Genomic DNA, 9,698 nt, shown 5'->3' on the forward strand with positions numbered 1-9,698 from the left:
CAAGGCGATGGATAGTTCATGAAAATGTTACTCTTCGTGTAAGGTGAGTGATATATATATATAAATGTTGTTCATAACCGTTGTGATGTGAAGATGAAGGCGCGCCACTGGCAGAACTAGGTGAATTTGGCAGATTAAAGGGAATTAAGTGAATGACACTTGCACACATCAGCTCTATCGGCTTTTTTAGAGATGTCTTTTAGATTGTTATCAAATAATAGAGAGTGGGCATTCATTAGATAGCCTACATAATTGAACAGAAATTGGATGTTTTGTTGTTGTTGTTTTAACGAGGCCGTTTTGTATTTCATTGCTCTGTCTGAAAACTAACAATGAAACAACTGTAATAATAGCAATAGCGTTGCTGTTTGTCTTTTCTAGTTGTCTGATACAGAGACTCTGCCCCACAGGCAATATTATTATATTATCTTCTTACAGCATTTCAGGGAATGCCAGATAACCTTGTTTATTTGAGTGAGAGATTAATTCATTGCTTCCTTTAAGAGATGGAACTTGCACAAAAATGCATATTAAAACATAGCCTATATACATATATTTCATGTCATTAGTTACAGCAAGCCCAAAAGGTTCACATGTTTCATTTAGTGTAGCCTGGATGATTCATAAGGGAAGCTGGGACAGGCATTCATTACAATAGGCCTACGTCTATTGTAGCAGCACGTTTTCAAACTTCATTCATTTGATTGATGTATTCTTGATTTATTTCTACCATTTAGGTGCAAACATTACAAAACACGGCTGTAATAATTAGTATATGTAGTAAAAACCAAGGGGGCAGAAATCAGGCAGGAGATCCGGCAGGCTTCAGAAAGGGCCATAATTCATTTATGCTGTTATTTTTAGGAGCAGCTGAATACTGTGAATTCTTGATGCCTTGTAATCGTAAACTTATCAAAACAGACGGTGGTTAGATGTGTGCCACATGTTTAAAACCTGATAATCCAGTGATGATATGCTCAGTAAGACTAAATAATAGGCATAAGAACATAAACTAAAGCTTAAAACATCTGATGTGACTGTGATCTTACATGCCCTACACGACAACACAGACTTTTATCATAGCACATCTATCTTTCCGGCGTGGAGCAGCATTTTACAAGCTGCTAACAGCTGAAATTGGGGCATTTGTGCCAATATTTATTTAAGTGGCTTTTGGAGAGGGAGATCTCCAACAGGAACTGATCTGATTACGCTCTCCGTATGAGAGCGACTGAAGCCCCCAGGGCAAATGACATCTCCGATTACAGACATAAATTCAGCACACACATTTGTACATGAAACGAAATGTATGCATCTATCCTTATTAAGGAGTAATATCTCCTTAAATAATTGTGAAGAGGTAGAGACTTAGTATTCATTGTATCAATACTGATTTCATCCGAATATACTCTTCTAATCATCAAGGAATCCTGAATATAATCATGGTTTCCACTTAAATATTAAGCAGTGCAACCATTTTTTTTAACATTGACAATATAGAATGTTTCTTCAGCATCAAATCAGCATATTACAATAGTTTCTGAAGGATCATGTGACACTAAAGAAGGGCAGCTAAAAAATTCAGTTTTGCCATTACAAGAATTAAATTGAAAAATATATTAAAACAGAAAACAGTTATTTTAAGTTGTAATAATATTTCACAATATTACTGTTTTTACTATATTATAAAATAAAATGTGCATGTATATCTATGTATGCAATAAATACAGAAAGGTGACAAATTAAAAGGAAAATCAGCATAAGATGTTGTTATGCCAGAACAGCTAAATCTGAGGGGTGGAACACCATTCTTGCAAAATATATTCCCTCATTTTAGTGTTTAGGTGATAGTGGTAGAGAGCACTGTCTAACACGTCAGTCTAAAATCCCCAGTATGTTTTCAGATGTGTTGAAATTTGTTGACTGTGAAGGCCCTAGAATATGATTTACATTCTTTACTCATCAAATCATTCAGTGACCTCTCGTGACCTTTGGATGAGGGTAATGTCATTCTGGAAGTGACCACTTGCATCAGGATAGTAATGATTTCTGATAGGATAAAGGTGATCACTCAGAACAACAGAGCCAGTAGATCCTGTGTCACCCATCTGTATATGTGTGTGTGTTTATACTGTAGATACTTTTATATGACTCTAATGGACTTGCTATCAAAGTATGTAAATACATTAGTGTGATACTATATGCATTTTATTATAGGCCAGGCTTAAAAGGTAACACTTTACTGTAACGTTTTATCCATTATGTATGCTCTGTCTTTCCATCCACCAATGGGGTCCGTGACCTGCAAAAATGTTGTAGACCCTTGACAGAGGGTTTAGTTAGCCCTTTATGCTGATTTCAATATAGTGATTTGACTATCTGTCAAAGTCAATAAGTCTCTTAGAATATCAAATATTTTGACTACTTATGACAAGGCAATATTAGTTCAGGTTGTAAAATGTGTGGTGCGACTACTCAAAATGTAATGATATTTATCAATGAATAATTCATGGGATTTGTAAAAATAAGTTTTACCTTAAAAAATGTATTTCAGCGCTTTTCTGAAAATAATTATTAAGGCTTGTAAAATGTTCTGAATTTTTGTTTGATGGTTTGACCACATGCCATTTTTTTCATTATACTGAAACTTTTCTTGAAAATGGTATAAAAGTTTTTAAAAATCATATGGAACCAGCATGAATACAAAGAAGGTACATGATTTAAACTGGATTTATTGTTAACACTCTTAACCATAAAATAATTTACCCTGAAATAATGAGTGATCAGACATTTATCAGATTGTTATCAGTGTATATTATTTATTGGTCTAATCTTATTAACAAAATTGATGTCACTTTAATCACAGTAAATCTCTGCAAATACCTGCATTTATTTGATTAAAATGCAGTAAAAACAGTAATATTGTGAAATATTATTACAATTAAAAAAAACATTTTCTATTGTAATATATTTTAAAATGTATTTCTGTGATAGCAAAGCTGAATATTCAGAAGCCATTACTCCAGTCTTTAATGTCATATGATCCTTCAGAAATCATTTTAATATGCTGATTTGTGTCATTAACAATGGTTATTGTTATTATCAATGTTGAAAACAGCTTTTGCTGCTTAATATTTAGTGAAAATCAGATTTGTAATTAACAGAAAATGTCATTTTATTTATTTATTAATAATATGCCTAGCCGATTTTAACATCAAGACGACACATAACTCAAGCTCTTTATAGGAAGAGGAAATGATTATGTGTTTCCTCCTTTTTTACGCCAAACCTTTCTCCTCATGCCATGCCTCCCAGAACAAATCATGCAGTGAACACACAATCATAACGTCTCCAGGTCTTTTTCCTTTGTCTTTATTTAGCATCTCTTTCTTCAACCTCACCATCTTCCCAGCTATCTCATTCTTTTCCCTTCCTTCTATGCATCTTTTTCTCATTTTCTCAATCCCTCTTCGATTCACCTTTTATCTACAACCTCCCGATCTCCATTCAGCTCCCTATGAAGATATGCTGCGCTCAGATCATGCTGCTCTGCCACTCTTTCACTGTCTTTCTGTTTTGTTGTGTGTGTGTGTGAGTGGTGAGGCAGCATTATGCATTATTAAAGCCTGTGCACTCTGTGGTTCTCTCTCTCTCTTGCACTCAGTAAGTCTGAAAGAAGAGTTTAAGGGCAATGATAGGATTACCAAAGCATTTAAGGAGAGCTTGAAGGATGCATACAGTGCTGGGAACTTCATAAATATACATCTGTTCAAACAACACATATAGCAAACAAACCAATCAAAAGCTACCATTTTAGACCGTTATCAATTTTGCATGAGGAAAAAAACAAACAAACATTTTATTGAGTCTTTTTCATTCATTCATTGTTTACTCGTTGTGTACAAATGTACTCTCATTGTTCAATGTCTCTTTTTTAATAGAGCTTTTGTTTTGCATTTTTTAAATCTTTCATTTGACTAAATGAGAAAGACACATAAGTAACAGAAATGAAATAATGGCACTGAAAGATTCTGTGGTTATGAGGGAAAATAGCACTAAGGGAAGGATAAACTATGGAAAGCAGAGAACAAGTGAGTGAGAGGGAAAAAGAGAGCTGTGTTCTCTGTTTTTGTTCTGGATACATTAATTATTCAACAGCTAGGAGCTGAAAATGTTCAGAGGGGACTCCGACAAGCCTGATGGTTCTCTTTCTTTCTCTCTCTTAATATCTACCTCCATTGTCACTTTATCAGTGTTGAGGAAGCTACTTTGTAACTGCTTCTATATAAGCTTCCCATGCCTCAAAATAGTTATATTACAGTTAAACTACATTTTTGAAAAAGCATAACACCTCAAGCTATTCAAGAGTGGACAAGTCATTTAATTCTACAAGCAGAATTAATAATTTTACACTATGGAAATCATATATAAACATAGACATATTTGTAAGCAGAAATATTTTTAAAACATTTTATTCACATAAAAAAACTGTGATGAACAACAGTGTTTTAACTGAATATTTAGCTACATAATATGCTGCAAATTAACTGCAAATGCACGGATTTAAATTAATCAGAGATTAATTTTAGTGAGTCAGTTTGTTCGGTTGGTTACATTTACATTTATGTATTTGGCAGACACTGCCACATTTTATCCACAGTGATTTACATTGCCTTCAACTTGTACATTCATTCATTTCCTGGGAATCAAACCCAAGACTTTAGTTTTACCATGCTATAATGTTTGAGCTAGAGGTGAGCTTTGTGTAACTCAAACACGTCATGTAGTGGAAGATCATTGGAAAAGCATTATTGTAGCTCAAACAGAGCAATGTCAAGGTCATGGGAATGATTCCCAGGGAGTACATGAACTAAAATAAATATGTACCTTGAATGCAATGTAAATTAGCTAAAATGCGATGCAAAGTCAGTGTTACATAGCGTGAGTACACTGAATTTCATGGTTTGATGAAGGTAGTCAAGATATTTCTTGCTGTGTGACCTGGGAGGCAGTTTTTAGTGGTTACAAACAAGCTGAGCACCAGTATTTTTTGTGCAATCAAAGAATACAGCTGTATGGATGGAGTTAACAGTCTGGCCATTAAACTGCAAGAACCTGGATGAGCAGTGATAAGGAAAAGACCTTATTTTCCTTTTAAACAAGAAGAGAAAACCTTTATTAGCTTCGCTTTAGATTAGCACATTAGACAATTATTAACAAAACATTCATGCACTTATATAATATTGCAGTTGTAGTGAATAAATAGAAAGGTACAACAGATTGACCAAAACTGTCTCTCTTAGACTATTGCCCCAAACATACTGTTGTTCCCGCCTCATTTAAACATTAAAAATTCTTTTCATTGAGAGAGCTCTTTCAGTTAAACAAACCAAAAGACATCCTTTGTGGTACAACAGCTTTGAACATCAAACATGTTGCATCCTAATGTGACTATTCATTTTATTGGTACCTCTTCACCAGAATAAGGCCTTTCTTGTCATCTCTAATTCCTTTTTAGCAATTGATTTTAAGTGATAATCTGCCAGGATCTATTTCTACCTGATCTAACCGTGAATTTGTGAGTGAATACTATGGGAAATGTCTCATGTGCAACTGACCACAGAAACACAGATATTTTACCTCCCAACCCAAGGTATCTTTGTCCCTCCACTCAAATTCCACTCCAGGTTTTCAGTTTTCCACTCCTCATTAGGGCTAGGTGATATGCTATATTATGTGCAAAAAAGAGTTAAAATCTAAAAACAAAAATAATACTTTTTAAAGCAGAAGTTAAATTCACTATTAAATTCCAAATAAAAATAAATTTTAAAAAGCACAGACTAATTAAGCTATTTTATTACTCCCATTACAGTCACTTTATAGTTAGTGCTGTCATAAAAATACACTTACTTGTAGGTTAAAACTTCTAAATATGCCGCATGTATTATCCAACAACAAATATTTTAGCAAAATGTCTATTTTAGTCAGAATTATTGCACTCTAATTAAATTGCGCTCCGTCTGTTTGGCGGAGAATCGCATGCAGAAGGCTCATGCACTCCTGACAGCAAAATGGAAATATTTTCTTGACTTTCTAACATTTACAGATGGAGAATATACACGTGAAATACACTGAGGAAAACACCACTTCTCAAATGCATTAAGAAGCACAAGTAGCCTATCTGTCAGATCATCTGACGGGCAACGGCTTTAAACTACACGTGTTAATCTACTTGTATTCCCTCATACCATATCGCTTAGGCTATATCGAATATATTATACAAACTTGATTTACCGTCCGGCCCTACTCCTCATTCAGGGATGAGAGAAAACCTGCTCTGAGCAATCAAAAACACAGATAAAAGCACTCAACACAGATACATTTATGTGTAGAAGTGCTACCAGTACAGCTCATCTATAAATTGTTAATTGTTTAAGTTCAAGTTAAGAAGGCAATGAGAATGATACAGCATGGCTGTACTGCTGTAACTCAACCTCTGTGGTCAGTCACGCAAGAGTCGCATCTCATAGTGAGATAAGGAATGAATGTTTAAAAAAAACCATCAGATACCATTATATGTGTCACTTTGACAGAGCTGAGGACACCTTGGAGCTCCCATCATGGCAGCAAGCAAGAGTCCATGTCTGATGCAGAGGACCACTGGATCAAGAAGAAAACAAAGCGCCTGCACACTCTGGAATTCATTATTGATGAAACAAGACTTCTGAATCTTTCTCTTTACTTATAGTAACCTGCAAAAGTTCAGGTCCAAAACATAAATGCAGTGCAAATGGATAGGGCAAAAACTTCAAAATTCCTCACACTGCATATAGTATTTTTGAGCTAGCCAATGAAATCAATTCATTTAATGTTAGCTGTCAAACTAACTGACTGAGGCATCGGAATGATGAGTAGACTCAAATGATCAAAGCAATGCTGTGAAGAATTGGTGATGCAGTCCAAGGAAAAGTTCCTCCTCAATGGGGAAATATATAATCTGACTCTAAGGTAAGTGTGGAGTTGTTATGCGTGTTTGTGTGTACTGGTCTGTTCGTAGTGTTATGTGTTAATGGCTCAGTGATCGGCTCAGTGTGTGACGCAATAACTGTCCCAGCAACAAATCTAATCCAATTAGAATACTCGTCAATAACCTTAGACCTCAGACAACCGTCTGTCTGTAACATTCTGTGCATGTACACTCTTAAAAAAGTCAATGAAAACATGGTCCAATGTGCTAATTGAGGGAATTTTCAGTATTGATTTCTTCTCCCAGATTTTAACTCATGCTGGCATAACATTTCCAGTACCTTTTCCATTTTTTGTCAAGTTATTAGGCTACTTGCATTGGAATGTAACATCTACACTACAGGCTTAGTAACTACTAGCTAGTTTGTAACTAACTATGTAATTTATTCGGTTGCACCATTTGTTCTTAAGGCAAAACGTAGCTAGTAGGTTGTAAGCTTTCCATTGAAGTTATGCATGGTCACAACATTTACCCTCAATGATCCAAAAGCAGTTGTATTGAAATGCAGTGAATTTGGGTTATCTTACCTTTACCTTGAAATGATTTTGCCTGATGTAACTAATGGTAGAAATATGTTGCTATTGAAATATGATACTATTTAATTATTAATAACATAATAGGTAAAAATAGGTATAATTATATTTAAAAACACCACTCAGAGACTGTACATAAAACTAATAAAGATACATAAATACTGATACAAAAAAAGATATGACATTTATTTATTATGATTGATTTTATTTGACTGACACATCATGGACCGATGCACACAGAGGTGCGTTGTTTAGATCGGGATTATGTAGAAGAGCTGCTAACAAAGTATTTACTATAATGTTTTAGCTGTAATGTACACACAACTGGTTCAACCAGCCCTTAATTTTTTTATTTTTTTATTTTTTTTTACAGTGGCATTAGCAAAGTCTGTGAGTGTTTGACAGACCTGTTGAAAGATCTATTGCTGGCTGGGATCCTTTAATTGATAGACTAAGTGTGCATTTTTAAGCAATTTAGCATTTCTCAGTGCTAACGTAACATAGTAAGCACAGTCTGTCCTGACTGGTCCACTACCCGTAATCCTCCCATGTGAATGAACTGCAGACAATTCTTACGTTAAGTAGTTCAACCTAGCCATTAGCGTTAGCTGGCCATGCTAATGATAGAATACAGCCATTATCTCTCAGAGAGAGAGCATGAGCAGACCTTTTTTATGAGGGAACAAGGGCACGAGGGGGAATTAAACCCCACTCTACAGGCCACTAATCTAATTTAGAGCGAGAGAGAGAGAGAGAGAGAGTCAGAGAGAGAGAGAGCAGTAAACTGAAATGTTTCATTGTGAAATTCATTGAATATGGGCCCCTATTCCAATGCTACAACACAGATTTAATTTTTGGATCCATTTTAGTGATCTAGCAGTTCACAGACTCTTAACTGTAATTGAATCTCTCTATCTTTAGTATATAAAATAATCTTAAGGTCTTCCACTGGCCCCTGTTTTTGCTGTGAACGGAGGCCATATGTACATTAGATCCCTATTGATCAAGACAGCACTGAAGCATATATCATGAATAAAATATATTAAATAGTGCTGAAAAAGTAATGAGATTTGTATAGGGAACCCTCAGCATCATTTGGGGCTTAATCCTCTTGAAGACGGAAAGGTGAGAGAGGGGAGGTGGTATCTTTAAGTAACTTAGCTTCAAAGAGAGATTTAATTAAAGAAAGGGATCTATGGATGGTTACCTGCCACACCTTTGTATTTAAAATTGAATATAAGGGTGTTTTTAGTGAACAATTAGGTTAGGCAGAATAGCTGCTAATATATTATCATTTATTATTAAAATTATAAATTTTTAATCAGGCAACAATAATGCAATAACTGGAATAGTTGATGAGAATAGAAACTGATTTGTAGCAGAAGAGTGGGAAAAAGGCAGGTGCATCATGGTCAAGAGGTGTTTCCTTATTCATAATGCAAATTGCCTGAGGTACAAACTGTTCTGGAAACTCTTCAGAGAGCATATTGTTGTATTTGCTATTGGGATCCTCCTTTTTTGCATTATTCTAAATTCTAAAGTATATCAGAACAATTATTACATTTCCTATGCCATCTAATCAGCCGTGTTAATTTCTGACAGTGAATGTTAAAGCTGCAACATGTTTTTGTGAGTTTGATGCTCCACCATGGTGCTAAAAAAAATCCAGTTGAGCTTCATTTAAGTCTATTGTTCACTGTACAATTAGACAAACAAAAGTGTAACCTTATTAATCGAATGAAGCGAAAATTGGCACTTGACGCTAATGAAAACAGCCCCCAAATTATGTAATGAAGTGCTTGATACTCCACCATGTATACATTTTGCAATAAACTTAAAAAAAATAAAAAAAAGTATTTTGTACTAATTATCATTGAGTATAATACAATTGATCTATAATATACTGTCATTTTAGATACAGTTACATAATTATTGGGGTGGTATATAGAATTTCGTTTTTTTTTTTTCTTATATTTTACAATATATTTTTGCTACAAATTATGGTTGTATTGCTGGTTTAGCTCAACCCTTTATTGAAGTATTTTTATATTAAAAAAAATGTAACACTTTAACACTTTATTTCGATAGTCCACTTTAGACATTCTACTAACAGCAAGTAACTTTGCAACTACATGTAA

Source organism: Barbus barbus (assembly GCF_936440315.1).
Source record: "Barbus barbus genome assembly, chromosome: 7".
Classification (NCBI taxonomy): Eukaryota; Metazoa; Chordata; class Actinopteri; order Cypriniformes; family Cyprinidae; genus Barbus; species Barbus barbus.